This window comes from Centrocercus urophasianus, unplaced genomic scaffold (genome assembly GCF_019232065.1).
Source record: "Centrocercus urophasianus isolate 14NV4802_14NV808 unplaced genomic scaffold, USGS_Curo_1.0 seq_11, whole genome shotgun sequence".
Lineage (NCBI taxonomy): Eukaryota > Metazoa > Chordata > Aves > Galliformes > Phasianidae > Centrocercus > Centrocercus urophasianus.
The window spans coordinates 67,781,788-67,804,126 of NW_024884253.1; the positions used below are offsets into that span (position 1 = coordinate 67,781,788).

Consider the following 22,339-nt stretch of genomic DNA (forward strand, 5'->3'; position numbering starts at 1 on the left):
AGCCCACTGTTAAAAACAGGAATCTCTATACAGAATCATAGAGTGGTTCGGATTGGAAGGGACCTTCAAGATCATCTAATTCCAACTCTCATCTATAGACAGGGATGCATACCTCTAGACCAGGTTGCTCAAAGCCCCATCCAGCCTGGCTCTGAGTGCTTCCAAGGATGGGGCATCCACAGCCTCACTGGGCAACCTGCTCCAGTGTCTCACCACCCACACAGTAAAGAATTTCTTCCTAATATCTAGTCTAAATCTACCCTCTTCCCAATGCTTCGTCAGGTTTCAGTAGTAATAGAGTTTTCTTGACCTGATTTATGGCTACAGATGCATCTTTAAGGTGTCAGCATGCACAGAGAGCATGGAACAAAACTGTAGTGCCAACTGGTTTCAAACATCAATTTCAAAATGATCAGTGTTGGCACTGTTAGAAATTCAGAGCTTACAAAAACATCAGGGTTCATGAGAGTAGCAGGAAAAAAAAATTGATACCTTTTTAAATGGACTTTCGCATGGAGAATGCTGAATCTACCAAAATAAAAAAAAAAAAAAAAAAAATCAGTAAATACATATGATCATGAACTCAATCTGATTTCAGTAATACACAATACATAAGTTAACCTCATTAATTGTTCCTTGCAAAGAGAGTTCTCTACATCTGAAGTTATGGAATTGTATTTCCTTGTATTCAAGTTTTAGTAACAAATCCCTGCAACAAACAAGTACTCTTTAAAAATAAATAAATAAATAAATGAAATAAAATAAAAAACCTTCTGGGGAAAAATAAAAAATTACAACACACTTCTCTAGAACTGAAGTCAAAGAAGAAGCTCTGTCAACAGCCATCCTATAAAAGGACAAATGTTTTCCTGGGAGACAGGCAATCCATTGTGGACAACACATTCATATGGACTCTCAAAGGAAAATAATGCATTTGCTCACATTATTTTAAGAGCATTTTATGATTTCAGGTTTGAGAGATAAATACAAAGACTCAAGACAAATATCAGAATTAAGTGTTAACCAGTATTTCAAGATAATTTTTCTTCAAACTCTGATACTGATCTCTGTAGCATTCAGTTTAAATACATTTTCAAAACAATTTTCATTTCCAGTTATAGATAAGAGAGAAGAAATTGAACTTTATTGTAAAAGCCAGTAGCAAACACAGTTGTAGAAAGGATTTTGAAGGAGCAAAATAAGTTCCTCTGCCCAGACCATTAGTTTAATTTATAACAACAGAGACACACTGCAAAAAGAACAGTGATTCAGATGTAGAGCCCAGATTTCCCTTTCTGCTATTGCTGCTAGCTGCCATTTGTGGTTTTTTTCCCCCTCACTTAAACCAGATAAAAAATGATGCTCAGGCTGCACTGCTTTGTGTTCATTAAAGCCTTTCCTAATCTTGAAGTAAGGAGTCAGAGCCTGTGCTGTCCAGAAAGCAGACAAAGGAAATTTGGAAAATCCTGCAGACAATTCAGATAAGTCTGTAGACCCTGACCAATCTTTATGGTAAGTCCCCAGAGCTCACATTAACACCTCTTTGGGACTCATACTCGCATCCATCAAAATAAGCTTTTCTGTTCATAAACACCAATTTCCTCGCCAATCACATGTCCCTCTATCTGTATGCATGACCTCACGCCTTTGGAAAATCAAAGCAGGTTTTCAGAACAGTTATGTCATTTTATGTTACCAATTCCAGCAGCCTGTACCAGAATCCATTATCATTTTTCAAAAGAGTAAGGTCTGACAGACAAGCTGTGGAAGACTGAGCTCCAGTTTTTAACAGATTATTACCCTGAATTTCCTTCTTACTGACACACTCAAGGGCACTGTAATGAGGCACTGCCTCTCAGGTACCTCAGTCCTCAAAAGATCAGTTCATGCTCCTGAAGACTGGCATACATCTAGGTCTCAGTCCATTTGCAGTCCCCACAAGAGAGCCTGTAGCATCTTAGAAAACTAACTTAAGGCAAAAGTTTATCAACAGACTTAAAATTACTGGCAAAATCCCCCAGGATTCTTCTAACCAGTCCTAAAAGTCATTGTTATTCGAGGAACTAAGCAGAATTCTTATCCAAACACATAGTTCTCCTCTCCTTTCTTCTACAGCAATACTCATTCCACACCCTCAGCCATGCTCAAAGAGAAAATATATATGTATATTTTTAAGAGGATAGTTTCCCTAATATTGCTCACAGTATATCTCCACATGAAGAACAACACTGGCACAACCAGAAGGACCTAGAAGCCAACTGAGAGGCTTAAAGACCCAGAATTCCAAAGGATGACAACAAACTGCAACTCTGTCCTACACAGAGTATTTCCTATCTATAACTGTCTGCCCTTGGGAACACAGTAGCCAGTGTTTTTCAAGTCACAAGGAGAAGCTTTTATTAAAAGATGAAGGTCAAAATGTATTAAGATTTTAGCAAGCAAGAATCAGGAGATAGATTTTCAGTGTCAGAAACAGGTAGAAGAGATACCACATCATCCTTCACTACTTCAGCATCACAGCTAGCTCATAAGGTTGGCTGTTCAGATTCTACTTCAGGACTATATGCCTTGAAGAATACATTCAGAAAACTATTTTCTCTTTTTCTTTCCAAAGTTGAAATCCCATTTTTTTGCTACATTGTGAGCCCCATGGTACAGCAATGGTCAATACAAAATCAAATGCTAATTGTAATTAGATACACTTATTCCCTCAAAAACATTCTTATTAGGTTTCAATATTTCAATATCATTGCTTAGGTTGAAAAAGCGAGCAAGGAAAAGTACACCCTAGAGCAAGAGAAACTAGATAAAAATTAGAATCCCACTATCATTTTTTATAACAACCAACTATAACACCACATAACCCTATTCTTTTATCAGAGTAAGAAACAGAACAGATGTAACAGAAGAGGATATAGACAGCAGAACACAGACGAAGTAACACGCTGGCCCTGATAGGAAGCCCAGCATAGAGAACAGAAGTCATTGTCTATGGACAACATCCAATCCCTTTTCACAGCCTTCAATTTTGACTCTAACATGATTTAAAATAAATAAATAAATAAATAAATAAATAAATAAATAAATAAATAAATAATACTGTTGTGGTTTAACCCAATAAATAGCCCAAGTGTTACAGCCTTCCACATGGTCTCACACAGTATGGAACAACCCTTGGTCTAATTCAGGCACTGTCCTGGCTCTGCCCTGCCACATGCCATCATGACAGCAGCTCTGTTTCGCCAAACAACTTGGACTGATCCCCAGTGTGTGCCCATTACTTAACATAAAACAGACATAGGCGTATATTCATCACGGTTTCAGCTGAAACCAGGACAAAGACACACAAGACAATACACACAATCTATCCACTTGTAACTAGTTAAGTCCAGGAGTTTCCCTTCAAGTACTCAATACTGGCCCAGTTTCACTTCTCTTGGACAGGGTCAACAGAAAGGACTTAATTCCATATGCCTTCCCCTGCGCCAAGCCATTTCAGCAGTGTTCATACAGTGCACTTCAGAAATAAGGAGCTGAGTCAAAGCAAGGCTTAGTGCGCTTCTACTGAAAACAGATCACTGAAATGGTTCAGATTATGAAGGAGAAAAAAAAAACAAACAAGCAAACAAAAAACAAAAACAACACACACACAAAAAAAAAAAGAAACAAAGAGGCAGGAATTCCCAAATTTATCCTGGAGAAAACAAAGCACAAAACTACCACCTGAACATTTTAAAAACTACAAGACAAATATTCATTCAGAGTTCACTAGCAATAGAAAGAAGAAGCTCAGGAAAAATCTTACTGTGGGCAGAAAAAACAGAGCCAAAAATACTAAAACACTTGTACTTCCTCTCTTGTTATATAGACTTTACTGTTAAATCTACTAACCATTCTTGATCTGCAGTTAAAGCTAATTCTAATCTGAAAGTATATTTCAATAGTGCTCTGATCTTCTACCTAGAATAGTAATTCAGAGGAGGAAGGCAGAAGAGAAAGGAGCTCAATTTTCACATTTAGAGAAGAGGTGGGGTAAGGAAAATGTGAAAACTCCATGACTTGCAGTATGTAGAGCAATCCTGCAGGCATCACACACACTCCAACTCATTCATCACATGTATTTTGTAAAGCCTAACACAACATCTCAGCAGCATTTCAGCATTCCCTAAGTCATCACTTCTGTAAGCTTCTTTTAAACCAAACAAATACTGCTAGTTGGCTGAACGTCATTGTTTATCAGGCAAGGCACTCAAAATTGACAAATTATATATCAAAGATTCACAGCTCCTCAGTCAAGATCCTCCAAATGGAACAGCAATTTCCATGACATAACTGGAGTTAGCAGAAACCTCTGACATGAAAACACTAACCTGCTCTTTCAGCAATGGAAAATCCAACAATTCTAACATATGCTGGAGCTTAGAGAGAAATCTTGATCTCAAAATCAGGGAAATAAAGAAAAATGCATCGGTAGGAGTTTAATAACACTGATGAGATACACAGAGAAGTGCAGCTGATGTGTTGCTCAGAACTTGACTTTTCCTAAAAGAAATCACTCAAATTGTTGATGAAGACAACTTCTGAAAAGATAGTTTTAAGAGTAGAGCTAAACCAAATAATTTCACAGCAAAAACCTCTGGACAGATTTCAGACTGATACCAGCATTCTACTACTACCTCTGATGACCATCAGCTCCATTCTGAAGTTACCTGACTTCCTGATACACTCTGGTATACCTTTTCCTTTCCAAATGCCTCCCAACTAGTGATTTGTTTTATTCATGTATTCATACAAAAACACTGAGTACAAAGATAAAGAGTTTGTTTATACGTCAGAGAAGTGGATTGCGTCAAAATACCACAGAGAACGCACAAACGCCAGAACAAATACATTAATAAATACATTAAACATTAACAGATTTAAGTGTGTTGTATTTTGGAACATAGGTTTCTAGTAAAACCAGAGCAAGACATTAATCAGACTGCAGTTTTGCAGTTATGAACTTGGTTTACGCTAGCCACCATCCAGATAAAAGCCAGGCAAGCGTGCTATCCTTCAGTGCAGTGCAGTAAAGATCTTAAACCAATAACTGGACACGGTTACAACAAGATCTAAGATCTAAGGTTACAGTAAGATCTAAGAATTCCAACCTTTCATGGAAACGGTTTTGGCTGCACCTACCCTGAAAGAGCAGCAGGACTGACAGGCTGCAGGGATTGCTGCAGAGAGCAGGCTGCCACCTGGCAGCAGCACATCACAGCTGCAGCCCCGTGCTAACACGAGCTCACCTCTCACAAGGGATGAAGGCTCTGTGTCACCAGAGGATCAGCCTGGAAATGGTTTGATCCAAAAAAAGCTCATTCTTTTGAGACGGTGACAGAAGCTCTACCAACTCCAGAACATCAATCACCAAACATCTAGGCAAAGTTTCATAAACCAGATGCCAAACTGCTAGCCAAAATTTTGTCATCACTGCATAACAAATGATGGGATACCGCTCTGTGCTAAGTGGGATGGATCACACACACACCCCTCCCAGTGACTGACAGCACACCTCTGAGCAATGACTGCACCATCGTCTGGCCTTACTGCCACTGTATCACCATACTTGTGCCATTGTGTCCAGCACTGTGGCCCTGGGCGTGCAGGAAAGGCTCTGTTCCCACTTATCACAGGAACCTGGAGCCCTTCACACAGCTCTGCCACTGAAGCTGAGGTTGGAGGAGGCTCACATTCACTATCTGCAATTTATGGCTTGTAATACAGGGTTTACTCACTGAAAAGTAATGAACTTCAGTCAGCAGTAATTCTGCATGTGTATGAAAGTACACCAACACAAATTCAAATCCATGTGGTTCCCCTAAGATGCTGGGGAGAGGGAGAGCAGAAAGAAAAGAACAAAAGTCCTGCAAGCAGCACAGTGCATGGGTACCCCCTGTTGCATGCCTGCCCAGCAGGAAATCAGCACCACAACCCTCTCATAACCAAGGTTTATGGATCATTACTTAGTGCACAAGGACTCCTACTACCTGGAAGTATTTTAAGAAAACAGCACTGGTTAAAGATTAAAAGCAATAAGACACTGCTGATAATAGCACCTTCAGCATTCTCAGTCAAAACAAAACCCGGTTACAACATCTCAAGGAAGGAGCAGCACAACTTAATTTACATCTCTTAGCCGAGAGCAACGTTTTGTTTTGTAGGAACTGCCGCCCTCTGGAGCCTCACCTGGCAGCAGGACCTCCCGCAGCTCTTAAGACAGGGAAAACGAGAGCAACCCGGCGGTGCTGAGAGTCATGAAGTCAGATCGGCTTTACCTGGCTGGAGAGGAAGGTGGGAGCACAGCACACCTACCCACGAGTCTTCCATATCTCTCACCAGGCTGTTTGAAAGGCCATATCTTAGCAACGCGCTCTGACTAAGTGCCCATCATCGTGCTCTCCACGAAGAGAGGCAGCATCACCACTTTTGACACTTCTCCGTTAGTCAAACTTTACTAACCCAGGCAGAGCATTCGTTCCAGTATCAGCCCGAGGATGCTGAAAGGGCTGCAGTAAAAACTGCGTGCAGTTTCCACGGTTAAAATCCTAGTCTGACTGAGCCCTACGGCTGGACTAGTGCTGCACTAACCTTCACAACACGCATATTTACCTCCAATTAAGAGTGTTCTGTTAGCTTCCGGAAATCGCAGCTTTCCAAATTTCCTTAAGGTTGCTGGAGGATACCGTGATACGGTTAACTTTTCAGTTTGGGGATATTTCCTTCAGCTGTAACCGTGCACACCCACACGAGCCCCTCCTGCCGACAGCAGCGGGATTTGAGGAAAGGCCCCCGGGGGAGCTGGGGGCCCTTCCTCAGACCCCGCTGCCCACAGGATGACTCTGGGCACACTGTCGCTGCACCAACCTCACGTCGCACGCTTAACGTCTGGAACGACACGGTAATGCCCAGTAGCTGTCACTCCGCCGTTAGAGCGATCCTCGCAAAAAGAAAACCATTACCCGGGCTGTCTCCTGCGTGATTACAGAACGATAATGCGAACTCCGCACTTCAGAAAGTGCCAAAATAGGGTTACACCACAGATACGCGCCAGTCCACTTAAACACAGCGGCAACAGAAGCGCTTTGGGAGTTCAGACCGGGCTGCAGGCAGATGTCCCGTAGTCCGTACAAACACCGCGCTCCGTCCCCGCTCTCCCGGCAGCACCTGGCCGAGAGCAGCGCTAGGGATGCCGACTCGGTTTTCCTCCTCCGCGGACACTTTCGGAGGAGAACACGGGCAGTGCCCGAGGAAGGTCCGTCCCGGCGGCTCCGCTCCGCCCGCCCCCCAGCTCCCCCTGCCGGCCCCCGGCGCCCACCACCCCCGGGGCATTCGATCTCCCAGAGACTGTCGCGAGAAAGGATGGAAGCTCCGGGAACGCTCCTCGCACCGTCCCGCGGGGAGAGGGACTGGGGGTGGTGTTACCTGGAGGCTCCGCTCCGCAGGTCAGCCCCGAGCCGCTGCCGCCGCGCCGTGCCCCGCTCCCGGCGCGGCGCCACCGCCTCACTCCGCCATGGCCGCAGCGCTCCGAGCCGCCCGCAGCGCTTGCTGCCACCAAGTTCGAGGCGCGGCAGCGCGCCCCGTCGCGGGGGCGGAGCGGCAGAGCCGGGGCGGCCGCGCGTCCCCGGCCCCGTCGGTGAGCGGCTGCCCGTCCCTCCCCCCTTCGGGCCGGCGGGGAAGTTGCAACTGGTTGAGCAGCTCCGAATGCGTGCTTGGGCTTAGGATGCTTGGTCTATTTTTGTTGTTTTTTGTTTGCTTGTTTATTTGTTTCTTAAAAAAATCATTTATTTATTAATTTTACTTACCACGGCCCAAAAAAAGCATGCCTTGGGGCTTCTCCTCCCGACCACAGCCGGGCCGCCCCAGTACAAGCACAGCCAATCCCGGCGGGCTGCAAGACGGAGGAATGTGGAGGAGGAGGAGGAGAAGGGCGAGGGGCAGCCACGCGGAGCCGCTGGCGCGGCAGGTGGGGGATGGCCCAGGGGGCGGAGGGCAGCCGACACCGCCCAGAAGGCATCAGAGCTCCAGCTCCGAGCCGGAGTGTGCCTCGAGCATCGCTGTGGAAGCCCGCGGCCGCCCCCTCCCGAGCTCGGAGCCGTCCCATAAAGTTTATTTTTAGCCCCCGGAAAGCGCTATAAAGGTCCCGCCGAGCGAGCGGGACTGGGAGACGTGGCATCGTGCTGCCTGCAGGCACGTACCGGCGTCCCCGTTCCGCTGCATGCCCGCCTGTGCCCATCTGCCTTAGAGCTGTAGGTTGTTTCTGTTAGTCCATAGATTGCAATGAATTCCATCAAAGCTTTTCTTTTTTTTTTCTTTTTCCATCTTTTACGGCAGCATTTCCATGTTTCTGCTACAAAGCGCAGCACTGCCTTGTTTGCAGCACGACCTCCCTCTACAAAGGAGGAAAGCTCTGAGAGTTTATTAAAACAAACAGAACCGTGGAGCTGATCCACGCTGGAGTAATCTTATGGAAATATGCTTTAATTAAAACAGCCGGAATCAAAACTTCACTGCACGCCAGCACACTGTGGAGCCAAATGGCCCCGAGCACCCAGCTCTGGGGAGAGCGTCACTTTGGCTGCGTGCAAAAGAAACTTCTTCAAGGAGAAATGTTAAGGAAAGTTTGTGATTACCATTAGAAACGAAGCCCAGGAATTTGCAGCATTCTCACTGATTGTTTGTTGGGAATAATAATTAAAAATTTAAAAAAATGAAAAGTTCTGAAGGGGGGAATTCTTTACTCATAGGACAGTGAGGTTCTGGCACAGCTGCCCATAGAAGCTGTGGTGCCCCATCCCTGGAAGCACTCAAGGCTAGGTTGGATGGGGCCCTAGATAGCCTGACCTGGTGGGTGGCAGCCCTGCCCATGGCATGGGGTTGGAACTGGGTGGGCTTTGAAGTCCCTTCCAACTCAAACCATTCTGTAATTCCATGATTCAAACTTTTTTTCCATTGCATTCATGTAACCCTGCAAGTAAAGGCCAGTGCTTTAGTTGTAACACTGTTTCTCTGTAAGAGACATAATATTTTTATGGAGCAACACTTACCTATGAAATTTTGCTATCTCAATGCCCCGTGTTTTGCTGCCTTTCTGTTCCTTGCTGCTACTGATTCTCAATCCCTCCTGGCAGCAGAACAGACTTGGGATGTAGGGCTGGCAGCTCACACAAGCCATCAGGCAATGTGGTTGGAAGAAGGGCTGCACAGCACCTCCAGCCCTTGGCCAGTTTGGTGAGAAGCCAGGATTCAGCTGCTCCCTGTGGGGGCAGGATGTAAGGAGTGCTGGAAAGCAGCGGGAGCGAGGGGGACTTCCATCTGTTTAGGCAGAAAAGCCATAGTGTGAAGGAAGGTCTGTCTTCACACTGCCTGTCAGGAGTGCCTTGGATACATGGCTCTATTTCATTATTTAGAAAAACACTGTCAGACACTGTGAGCCTGAAGTTTAAGTCAGGTTAAAAAGAAGGAAGGGGGGGGAAAGAAAAAGAAAAAAAAGGGAGAAGATAGCTTCAAAGTGAACCTTGAGCCGTGCTCTTTGCTCACAGTGAAAAACGTAGTTTGCTTCATGATTACAGAGTTCAAAGGTTTTATTTTATTGCCATCGCATTTTGCTTTTTTCACTCCATTGAAAACACCAGTTTGTTTTTTTTTTTTCCATCACATCAATCTGCTGCTCCAGGAGAAACTCTCCTGATGGCCAGAAACTTTCTAGAGCACACCAGCAGGAGCACAGTGCATGCCAGCAAGCTCCCTTTCCTGAACTAGTTCTAAAGAACCCAACTTGGTGTCTTCACTGCACCTTGCTTATGTGAGCTTGCTGCCAGTTCAATCACTGTTTCTTCCCTCTTTCCCACTGAAACTCAGTAAAGCATTGGGGTGGTACAAGTCCTCACCATTCCCACCTGCGTTCAACATGGTCATCCTCCAAGGCTGAATCCTCATGAGTCATCTGTGTTTAAATGTCAGGGACTTGTGATGGTGTTACGTGCAGAAATATGGATAGCTTCTCTATCCCAGGAGAGCAGGTGACCCAGAATATTGAAATTTGCCATCTTCAGGTGGTTCCAGCAGGGCAAAGCTGTTACAAATCAGGACAAGCCACGCTGCAGCTGTGTATGCTGAGCAGTGCATTCTCTAGTAGCAGGCACTGCACAAGATCAGACTGAGCAAAATTTTATTTGTCTTAGCAAAAGGCACCAAGGCAATACTTACTTTAAATCATAGAGAAATAAATGTCAGAGTTGCAAACTTTTTTTTTTTTTTTTTTTTTTCTTTTTTTTTTGTCAGATTGTCTCCCATTATGTGCTGCATCTAAAGGTTACACTGTTTGGTATCTGCAATATCTGTGAGTTAGGAACAGCAAGATTCTTAATTACTTGACTTTTGAGAGCTAGATGTGCTTCTGATGAGTTTCTATTTACTGTTTGTGATCAAAAGAAAGAGTAAAGCAGTATTTCTTGTGATACTTGAATGGTTAAGGTGCGTTATAACCAAAATAGTTTAATTTTATAAGTGTTTAAGGTGATATTTTCAACACAACTACGTAACATAAGTAAATGTGCGCTTGCATTTATAAATGTGTTCCGTTAACTCATTTTGGTAATTGCCTCTTTTCATTATGGTCTCAGACAGATAAGACAGTTAAAGGAGTTGTTGTATGAGCATTAAATTAGGGCTGCCTAACTTGAAGTCCCTCAACGCAGTCAGATATCTGGTGAAAATGATGAATTCTGGGGTGCTGACTCATGTGATCTGAAAATGCCATCCATTTCCTGATTCACCTTCATGTCTTCTCTAGGAAAAGAAGAATGTTTACAATGAATACCTGCAGTCAAACAATGTTTTGTGTGCTTGTTTTTTTTATCTTTCAGCCACTTCTCTGAACTGTTACCTTCAAAATGAAGAGAACAAAGAATGCCTTGGAAAAATCCAGTTGTAACATCTGAAGAATAGAAATAATAGGAAATACTTGTAAGGTCAGAATTTGGATGGAATTTATGGAAAGTTACAAAGGGCCCTATTACAGTTGAATCTAGATTTGGGAATTTTAATTTTATACTTAATAAAGACATCAGTGCATCTTTTCCTCTACTTTGGATGATAATGCATTCTGCTGTCTTTAGCCTTGCACAACTTTCTTATACCAACTAACGTACCTTCAGCTTAATTCTTTAGTTGTTAGATCTAAGACACCTCCTCACACCAAGCTAGAGCATGAACGTAATAAACCATTTGTTGTTCCTCTCTGTTTGATGGTCCATAATTAGAAATATTAGAGCCCTGCATTTCTAATCCCCAGCAGAACAAGTGGCATTTGAATAAAATGTATACAACCTTATCACTTTATCTCTTATGCCAAAAGTACATAATATCGAGCTCATGTGCACTTAAGGCTTTCTGTGCTAAGTAGAGGTGATACTTGGCCTAACTCCTGCGTTTGTAGAATTAAAACATGATAATTTTTAGAAGAGTTCTTACTTAACCAATTGTGTAGACATCATACGTGGGCAATATTTCTGTGACACTGATGTAGCATTAAGAGCCCTAAGTCAAATTTTGTCCATGAAAACATACAAAACAGTCAGTGAGTGCCAGACAATGAGAAGCACTGTGTGAAAAGAGACAGCACCAATGGAAGTCTAATCCCAATAATATTTTCCTCTGTTGCCCACACACTCTGTTCAGTTGCCTGCTGAGAAAAACCTAGGTGGTATTATTTACAACTGATCTTTTTAGGCTAAAACTATTAAAACAAAATGCCAAGCAACTTGAAAGTTTCTACAGAAATATTGATAGGCAGACAAAAGAGAAAAGAAATTAAAGCTGATGATTATTTATCACTGAGAAACACACACACAAAACAGCCTTTTGAGTTTACTTTCCTGATTTTAAATACTAAAACATGCACCTCAAAGTCTGTTTTTCTGTCTCGCTAGTCTTAATTCATGGCAGAACAGACCAATAGTAGTGTAAGGAGGCGCCTATTTCATTCTAGGTTTGAAAGGAAACCCAACAAGCAGCTCTACAAAGTTTTTTTGTTTTGTTTTGTTTTTGTTGTTGTTTTGCATCCTGGCACTTCTGATTTAGTAGCTGCTCCTCCTGTCTGCGTTTGAGGTCAAACATTTAAGTGTTGAATAAATGTAAGGGAGGTTTCTCTACCAAGTATCATTTACAAGAGCAGATGCTGCAGGCTGTGAATTAGGGATAGTGGATATTAGTCTCACATCATCTATTGACTGCTATTAATAACCTTGTTTACATCTAATCCCTGCCCCAAATCCCTCCCATATGGTACTCAAGTACCAATTTCTTATGTTTTCCAAAGGTCACATATCATCAGCACCAAGAAAAGACCACAGGTCCTCTGACACAGCACCACCACTGTGCAAAATCTGTGTTGAGTTAAACTCTCTACAGACATACTTTCAGCTTTTATGCTGTGCTTTGTCCCAAAGTGGTGCTCAGAACAAAGGCATTCCATTTCCTAAGCAGTTGAAAACTTAGCTAGCAAAGTAAAGTGCACTTATCCATTGCAGGCAGTCCATTTAAATATGCACAGCTATCTTCTATGTGCTTCTTCCATTTAAATAATCTGCATAAATCAGCCTGCATTGTAGCTTTGTCAGCTGCTGATATTCAACAATGAGAGGAAGTAGAAAGCAGTAGAATTAATATCCACTGGGTGATCGTAGTTCCGGCCTAACGTTGGAGTGTTTGACTAATTGATTGCCCTTAGCACTCTGCTAACAACAGATGTATGGTATGAGTTAAATTATTAAATTTATATTGCTCCTATTGCTTCCCATAGCCTGAAACAGTTGTCATTATTGAAATTATTTAAATCAGAAACATTGTATTCAAAAATGTTTTAATTTATTTTCTTAGTTTTTGTTAATAAAAACTGCTCTATTAAAAGTACTGTGGGATAATGATTTGTAGTTTTGGCTGGACACTTGAAAACATGAAGGGAATTACGCAGGAGCAGAACACCTACCACAGTCATCTCCAAGAACTCAGAATCTGATTCTCCACACTCAAAGTTTCAGAAAATAAGCCTTCCAAAAGGCTTGGCAGGAGGAGGGATGTTCAGACATACTGCCAAAGAGCAAGAGCTTTTGTTTCTTTGTAGTTGCACAAACTCCACTGAATCATAATTTTATTTTCTTTTTTCTACATAATGAAACTTGGAGTTCATAAAAGATCAGGTTAAGGTAAAGAAACTGAAATTAGTGTTAACTGTGTAAGTCTATCATCATGCTTTAAATAATACCAGAAGATATCAAAAGGAGACCAAAACTACAATGTCTACCTCTTATCTCCAATGGACATCCTCATTCAGAGAGAATAGTGTGTGCACTGACCTTTTAAAACAAAATACAATTGGTCACATTTACGTCTTTTATCAGATATACGTTCACAAAGACTTTAAAGGTGGAAGTTTTTGAAGTAGTACAATTACTATGCATGACAAAACCATAAATGAAATACTTTGCATAAAAATGTCAGCTGTGGACAGACAGTCTAATTAAAAAGACAATATGAAGCAAGCAAGAAATAAATAGGAGCTATATTGCTAGTGCTAGTGTTATTCTGATAATTAATTCCTTCTGATACCAAGAAGAGTGTTATTAATAGGACTCTGTCAACAAGTAGGGGAAAAAAAATCTTGACTCCTGTTTTTGTTGAGATAATACAAAAATTAACAATTCAACCCAAAGTCTCCATGCTTGCCAACATACACAACTTTTGTCAAAAATGGGCCATGTATTATGCTCAAATGACACAGGAACTTAGACCACAAGATGGGAACTAATTCTGAAGTTAAGGACTATTCCTGAAGAAAAGTCTTCCCAAAGCCATTCATTTTGATCACTTAGTAAACGTAGACATCCAGTGCAAAGAGACAACATGATGATTCTGAAGTATGTATGTGTAAGAGAAAAACAGACAGCCACTGGGCATTATAGATGACTGGCAGCTTCTGGTTGGAGCATCATCAATCATCTAGTAAAAAATCTTTGCATGAAGTTGTGTGTTTTCTCCATGACACTGAAGCAAATGCAATATCATAACCACTGCATGTGGAAACAGGCAGCTTCATGTGAAGATCTGTTGAAGCCTGCATTTCCAAAGCTGTCATATATCCAAATGGTGAAAGATCCTCCTGCTTTCAGTACACGATATACTATACTCCTATATTCCTCCATCCATAAAGTTCTTGCTGACTTCCCGCCCTTCCAACCTTCGATATGAGTTTGGCCAACCACTAGACACTGCTTGACTGTGGACCAGTGACACTCAGATACCACGCACACTGCCTCTATGAGTCTGGTCTGGGGCAAAAATGTGGTCTGTAGCCCAGATAGAACCACAGGTTCAGGGATTTCAAAGCTCATTGGAGCTTGACTGAAAACAAATTACCATTTTTTGCATCCAGGATAAAAATTGCTGCTTTTTTAAAATCCAAGCACTATTTTTATAAAGGAATTTCTTTGCTGTTTTTCTTTCTTTTTGTTTGTTTGCTTTCTGTTGTTGTTAATTTCATAAATCAGTTTTCTGAAATCAGAACAACAAAGCAAATATCTGCATGTATACCCAAAATACAATGAGAAAAAAAAAAAAAAAGGCAAATAGTTACAATCTGCCACCATCTTTACTCTCCCTGATTCTCCTTCTGATTTGTAATGCACCGTTATAAAATGGTGAGGTTACCAAAGCCAGGATTTGCATATAGCATACTCTCATATAAATAACCTTTTTTAAAGGTAAGTGGTGTCAGTGAAGGAGCTTATCACTTATCTTGAAGGAGCAAAGCACAGAACAGCTCCCAAACACAGATGGACAATTTTGCTGCCTTTTTGCTGGTTCAGGAAGTTCAGAATAGGAACTCAGGTTGGGTCAGTATTCACTATTGGTTTTCTCAACTATTCAAATTGTTAGGGTTTTTCTTTTTGTTAGAGAGGGAATAGATGTGCTACGACTTGGGGCAAAAAGCACGAATGGGAACAGTTTTTTGTAACCATTTGCTTTCAATCTGCTGCTGTGACCAAAAGAAATGTGAACTGGCAGAGTACTGCTGTTAATATAATTCTATTTTGCAACAGCTGAGGAAATGACAAAATTAAAATAACTTCCAAATACCTGTATTGAACGTTTAATGGCTGAAGTTCCCAGGGTCAGCAGGCATGGAAATGAAATGGGGAATGTCTAAGCATTCTTTACAGCAGATTTCCAGGAAGAGCCTTGCAAATGACTAACTCAACAGGGTTTTTCTTCCTTGCTAGATGCAATAAAAGCATCTAAAAACATTTTGAAGTTTTGGTTAAGGGCAAATATTTGGCAGAGATTGTTCTGACTTCTCTGGGAGAGAGAACAGGTTGTATCATTTCTTAGTTGATGCTACCAAAAGTCTTTTAAGGTAATGAAGTGCCTTTTATTTTCTTAATCACTAGTAAGATCTGCAATTAGGGGAAAATCATAGGTATAGTAAATAAATAGAACTCAAAGCCTCCACTGTATTCAGTGACAACTTGAAGTACATTGCAAGTCTTAAAAGTGACACAGTGTGAGAAAGTACCTTCTAAGACTGAAGCAATTACATTCTGCTTGGAATTCTTTACGAAGAAACTGACAAAACAAAATTCAAGTGCATTCTGCATACAGCAGAAATGACAGAAGAAAACAGGATGGAAAGACTTAAAGGGTGGCAAAATACTCTTCGGATTTGTTAGCTGGGATGCAGAATTTGCTCATCTAATTTAAAACGATATCTTTCCTTTCAGTTTTAGCATTCATATCACTTATTCAAAAATACAGATAACATATAGTCTATGTTCAATAACTATGCTACATCTAAAGTACAGTTGTTTGTCATTTTTTTTTTTTTTTTTTTTTTAATTTATTTAAGAGAACCATAATACTGGTTACCACTGAGACTTCATTGTCATCTATAAATATCATACCCCAGGAAACCACAGAAGAGTTGATATCTCTGTGCCATTCACACAGCGGTTAGCACAACAGGACTCTGGTTTGGCTTGGATCTATCACCAGGTGTTACTGTTACATATATATAACAAAAATGATAACAGTCCTTATGTTTGATAGAAAGTTACACACTGTGATTATCTGGGAACATTGTTAAAGATAAACTCTTCAAATGAGAAGTGATGAGAAAAAGCCATCAGTGTTCTAATAGGAAGGATATATAGAGAGATCTGAAAGTTCTACACCACCACCAGGACGTAGGAATGGAATACCTAACTAAATCTAGCTTAGATGTCCTTAAGGGTACATTTGGCTCCTCAGAAATTAACTACCTGACAAACATATGTCTTTTCTTGGTATTTAGTTTCTCCTTTGTATTTCAGCTCCCTTCCCCATAACTGAAAATAGAGCGCTGAAGAAATGAACAAGTCCTACTCATTTATTTGCATTTCTCTTAGTGAGGTTATAAATGAAAACACATTTGACTAAGTCCTGTGGAAAATGTAATTTGTTATGTCACAGAAATTGCTCAGCATGTGTGCAGCTGGGTTTGATGATACCAGACCCTGCTTGTTATAAGATCAATAGCAATGGCCTCAAGAAAAGAAGGACAAATGAAGAAAGGCTGACGGCTTGCAGGCTCAAACTAGTTTGGGTCATCAGGAGCTAAAAGGGAAATGTTTTAACTTGAGAATGAATTACACTCTCAACACAAGGACCAAGAAGCAGAGGCCAAATGCACATCTCCTGCCTCATTTCAAAAACTTCCTATGTCTTTTATCAAAGTCTTTCTGATTACTACAGAAAGAGAAGGGGAAAATATTGTGCTATGTATCACTATATATCAGTTAAAACACTTCTAAGAAGAGTGAGAGAGTAAGTGGTATTAAATACAGTATTTGCAATAGAGTTTGCCATAGGCCAGCTTAAATTCCACCATTTAAATGAAGCAGTACACCACTTCTGAAAATCTATCAATGTCCCATTTGTTTGTGTTAGTTCAATTCAAAATGATCTAATTAGAAATGCTTTATCTTGGAAAAATCCAAGAGCCCTGCACAAGCAGCTGGGCCAAAGCAGGAGAACTTTTATCCCTCCAAATACTCATTACTGCCAGCTTAATGCTTTAAGTGTTGTAGCAGAAGTACTACAATTCCAATGCAGACAAGGCTGATTTACTTGAGATCTCAATGAGGTGTCAGCCACTACAGCTGGACCGAGAGCTCTGACTGCTCCATTGCCCCCCAAAAATCACTTTCCTCTAAACACTGAGTGAACAAGAATGCAACAAACTGCAAGTATTAATTACAGAGCTCAAAATTAAAAAAGAATCATAACTCTTTGCAAATCTTCTCCTGATTTTGCCCTATAGCTGCTGGCGGGGCTGCAGACGGGCTGTAGGCTAACCTCAGCTCAGTTCCACACTAGAAAGACAAGAACAAAAAAGGAAAATCAAAAATCCTTTGCAGTGTATGCTCACTGGTGTGAGTATTCACTTCTATTTAGTGTTTAGGGCTGAAGGATTACTTGGTAAGAAGGAGAAAAAAAAAAAAAAAAAAAAAAGCAGAGATTAAAAGCAATCAGATAAAGAAAAGCTTCAAGATACAAAAACATCAAAAGGTAAGGAGAATGTGAAAATACAAAAATATTATTTTTCACAGCAGAAACAAACACAATAAAATTTTTTATCAGTACCATGAAATCCACCTGTCCTTTCCTCAAAAATATTCAGTTAGCCCATCACTCAAAGCTCTCAGATTCTCTAGTGTAAGAGACAAAATTTTAGGGCAACAGACCATGTTGTTTATGTATCCTGCTTCTGGTGCTCACCAGTATCAAATGCTTGAGGAAGAGTTTAAGAAGTCAAACATACAGCTAGCCTCCAGTGATTTATAGACATCCAGTAATAAAGGATCCTATCATGTTTATACAGCTCTTGATAGACCTCCATTTCCCTCATTTATTTATTCACTGGATTCGAGCATCCACAGCATCCTAGGGTAAAGAATGTCCCAGCTGAAGATGGTTTTGAAAAATACACATTTTGTTTTGAACACATTCCCACTTACTCTCCACAGTAATGGAAAGACACATGGAAAGGAAAATGGTGAGACCAGTCCACCAGTGCACATCTCCAAGATTGGTGCCTCCACCAGACTTCTGGGTTTTATATTAATGGGAGAATCTTTGTGACAGAAGATCTGCTGGGCGCTGTTGTAACCCACCTTTCTCAATGGGGGAGATATTTATTGGCCTGTAACTTGGTAATCCTGATTGAGAGGGTTTATACTATATGGGGGGGTGGGGGGAGAAATACCATTAGGAACTGAGGATGTGCCATTGGATGACGTAGAACTCTGAGAGAGGCAAGGCTAATGGGATCATTTGTGACATTTCAGGAAGTTCTACAGGTTCAGGAGTACCTCTGTAATGTTTGAATACCAACACACACAGTACAAGGAACAAATGGGATGAACTGGAAGCTTGGTCCTTTCCCAGACCTCTGATCATTGGTATCAGGAGCTGTTGATTCCCTGGAGGGTGGAGAGGCCTTCCAGAGTGACACTGGAGCATCAAGAATAACCAACAGCCTGAAGTTCAACAAAGGAAAACGATGAGCACTGCACCTGAGATGGAGCCAAATACAGGCACAGATGGGAGATGAGTGGCTGGAGTGCTACTCAGCAGGAAGGGATGTGGGGTGCTGGTGACAGTAGCTCAGCCTGAGCCAGCAGTGTGTCCTTGTAGCCAAGAGGGCAAGCTGCATTTTGGGATGCATTAAACACAGAGCAACCAGCCAGTCAAAAGAGGTGATCCTTCCTCTACACTTAGCATTACTGCAGCCTTACCTTGAATACTGTGTATAGTTTCCGACTCCATGATATGAAAAGTATACTAATACACTTTCAAAGCATCCAGAGAAGGGCAAGAAGACTCGTAAAGAGCTGAAAGACATGTTCTATGAGGAGAGGCTGAGGATACTTGGGCTGTCCAATCTGAAGAAGAGATGTCTGAGAAGCAACCTCACAGCTCTTTGCATCTCCCTGAGGATGGGAAGCAGGAGGATATGCCCCTCTCTTTTCCCTAGGAACCAATAGTGGGATGCATGTGAACGGCACAAAGTTGCATTAAGGAATGTTGAGGCTGAATATCAGGAAAAATTTCTGTATCATGGGGGTGATAATCATACACTGGAGCAGGTTTCCTAGAGTAGTGATTGAAGTTGCATGCCTGTCAGTGTTCAAGAGATGTTTGGACAATGTCTTCAATAATGTTTTAACATTTGGTTAGCCCTGAAGCAGTCAGGCAGATGGTCTAGAATATCTTTGAAGGTCTCTTACAACAGAACGATTCGATTCTATTCTGTTCTATTCTTTCACTTGTCACTGTATCAAAAGAAAAGGGAATTGTTCATTTGCCTTCTCCAGAGCTCACATGATACTTCAAGTCTCAATTTTCTGTCTTCTCATTATCTTCTTTCAAGCCAAGAGCTGCAAAAAGCATTTTTGATTCAGGTATACTGTGAATTTCTACTCTGCTAATTGCTAACATTAACTACAATTTTTGACCACCAGTAAGAATCAAACTGACATTTTCACAGAGCTGCCACTTGCAACTCCAATATCCTCTTGTTGAATAACAAGAAGTTCAGAATCCAGTACTACTTGTGCAAAGTTTGGCTTGTTTCATTTCATGAGAATTGCATTGCAGTTACATAAGCACAATTTCCTTCCCCTCTCTTACCATCCATTTATGCTGCAATCTAAGGTCTTTCTGCAGAATTTGTAGACGTTCTTTATCACCACGCAACTCAGTATTATCAGCATGTGCCCAAATGCCTCTTGTTGTACATGAAGAATGACAGATGGATTTTCACCAGATTGTATTACACAATTAGAAGAAAAAAATACTGAGGCAAAACGCAACAAAATGTTGTGCCTGTTTCATTTTAATATCTGATCTTTGAGTTTGGGGGAAAAAAAAAGAAAAAATGATAAAAAGTGTCATGTTATAATTTCAAAGCAGAGGGTTTTGATTTTCAAACTATTTTCTACTGCTTGGATTATTTCCTTGAAGAACAGCATGACAGTTTAAGAGATTATCACCAATTAATTTAAAATGACCATTTAGAGGTGCAACCTTTAAGATTCAATAAATACTGAGAATACTTTTTTTTTTTTTAATCTCAATCTTACCACCATAAAAACAAAATCAGTACTGGTGTTCAGCTGTTTTAAACCTGAGGAACTGAAGTGCCTATGAAAACCATTAACTGCAAATGCAGAGCACTAAACTAGTTCACAACTTCTATCAAGGCAACTTGTTTCAGGTTCCGGTGATAACTGGCCACAAGTCTAGAACACAGAAGGAATAGATGATTTAAGGCTTTTTTGGTCAATATATACTAAGAAGATTCAAAGTTCAGACACAAATTTTCCAAGTAATGGTTGACCAAGATTTTTCCATTCTTTTTATTTGTCATTTCAACAAAGAAAATAATGTTACATTTATATAAGTATTCCATTTCCAAAAAACCTTCAACGATATCTCAGATAAATTGAGAAAAGCTAACAGGGGTTATGATGAAGAAGAAAATGGATAAAAAAATAACTAATTTGTGGGAAACCTAGTTAAATTCTTTGTGTGAAAAGAGTTCTTGACTTCTGAATACACTGAAAAAATTGAAGAAACCTTTACAATCAAAAACAGTAACAGCTTAAGTTGTAAAAATGAGAAGAGAATGCAGGCATATAATCAGAGAATATTAGGATGTTATAATCACAAAATAAACAAGAGAGTTAGGCAAAGTAGATCATGATAACAAAAGAGAACAAATGGAAGGCTTACCCTTATCCTGGGCTCACCCACAAAACACTAGTAGAGACAATCTCCAGAAGAGATCCTTCCCCACTGGTAGCCAGCTCTTAAATAGGTCTAGGAGAGGTGGAGCCAGGCTCCAGCCCTTCCCGCAGCACAGGGGAATTGCCTTCAGCTGTGCTCCCATGGCTGACTCATGGCTTGCCTCAGGTGATCAATCAGAGGTTCAGGCCGTGACTCAGCAGTTCCCATACAGCAGGTGAAAACAAAACAAACAGAAAAACAGTATTGATGTCATTTCACATCATTCCTTCCTGATAATTCCTATTTTCAGGGATTCAAATAACACTGAGCACTAAACAGTGACAGGGTCATTGCCTCCAGCACATTATGGGCTCATAGCCACCTACACTTCCTCCCCCTTGATTCATAGATTTAAGAAAAAAAGTGAGCAGGTAGCTGCTCAAGAGGCAGAACGGAAGGAATACTGTATTCCAAGGCTATATTTAACAAGCAGCCATGGGACAGGGCTAGACTTTAAAGAGAAATTGTTTCCTTATATGTTTAATTCTTTCTGACCTCTGTAGAAAAGCTTTGGATGACCAAGGTTACCTACCTACTGTAAAAGCTCCACCAATTTATGCATTGCTCTTCCTGTACAAGGCCATCAGCGCTGCCATTTTAGGCTAAATAGATTTTTCTTCATAATTGTCAGTACTGTAGAAAATACGCATGTAAAATCAGGTTATAATTCTGTAATATTCAAAATCCTTCTATTATTTTCTCTTCGAAACAATATTAAAACTGTGTATCTTACCCATCAAATACGCTATCAATGTTAATACAATAAAGCATTGAATGAGTTAAGTTATCCTGTTTAAGATGAAGGAAGCAAACTTTCATATAAAAAAAAAATCACATACTGAAACAAAAGTAATGTAAGTGTTACACTCAGAATCTCTTAGAGGTGTACACACCATGTACATGGAGTGGAGCATTTATGGTGAGCATAATTCAAAGTTATTAGTAGTCTAACCATAATAACACCAAAATTAACAGCACAAAATGTATGTAGGGAAAAAACCCCACATACATTAATAAGAAGGGTTTTTTTCACATGCTTTTCACTGTAAATGTATATCTGCTCCTAAAAATTTCCACAGAAGGGCATCACAGCCTTCATGCACTGCTACTTTTACCATTGCAATTTTTCTCCTCTTTTACCTAAATAGCCCTTGTAGCAATGCAAGTTGACATCTTCTTGTTCTGATTGCTGTGGAGAGCAGTTAATTTCCTCCATTTTTCCAGTCACTTGTAATGCTTAAGTAGACCATAATTGTACTTTTCCTTAGCCTTTTTCAGATGAAAATATCCTCATTTTATTGTGATTTCTTCTGAAGTCACATTTTCTACAGTTACAGTAGTTCACGTTACTTCCTTCCAAAGTCTCTCTTGGTCTTTTTTCACCAACAAATTCCATTAAGAGAAGGATCATGGA

The 22,339-nt window shown here is 40.7% G+C and overlaps 1 protein-coding gene and 1 non-coding gene across 7 annotated transcripts in view; one reads left to right on the top strand and one right to left on the bottom strand.

The window, feature by feature from the left end:
* Positions 1 to 7,533, bottom strand: part of SEMA5A (semaphorin 5A) — a 315,938-nt gene extending 308,405 nt beyond the window's left edge. For 2 of the 6 annotated variants that reach the window (XM_042809110.1, XM_042809116.1), the window contains exons 1-2: positions 7,465 to 7,484; positions 493 to 528 (exon numbers count right to left, since the gene is read on the bottom strand). The gene's annotated coding sequence lies outside the window, so the exon portion shown is untranslated. Of the gene's footprint in view, positions 1 to 492; positions 529 to 7,464 lie in introns of those variants that run through there. The other 4 variants (XM_042809117.1, XM_042809111.1, XM_042809115.1 and 1 more) reach the window with 4 other exon arrangements.
* Positions 7,534 to 10,749: 3,216 nt separating this feature from the next.
* LOC122155307 lies at positions 10,750 to 10,818 on the top strand. Its single transcript, XR_006167232.1, has one exon. It is a non-coding gene; the product is annotated as a small nucleolar RNA SNORD123 (small nucleolar RNA).
* The last annotated feature ends 11,521 nt before the right edge of the window (positions 10,819 to 22,339 follow it).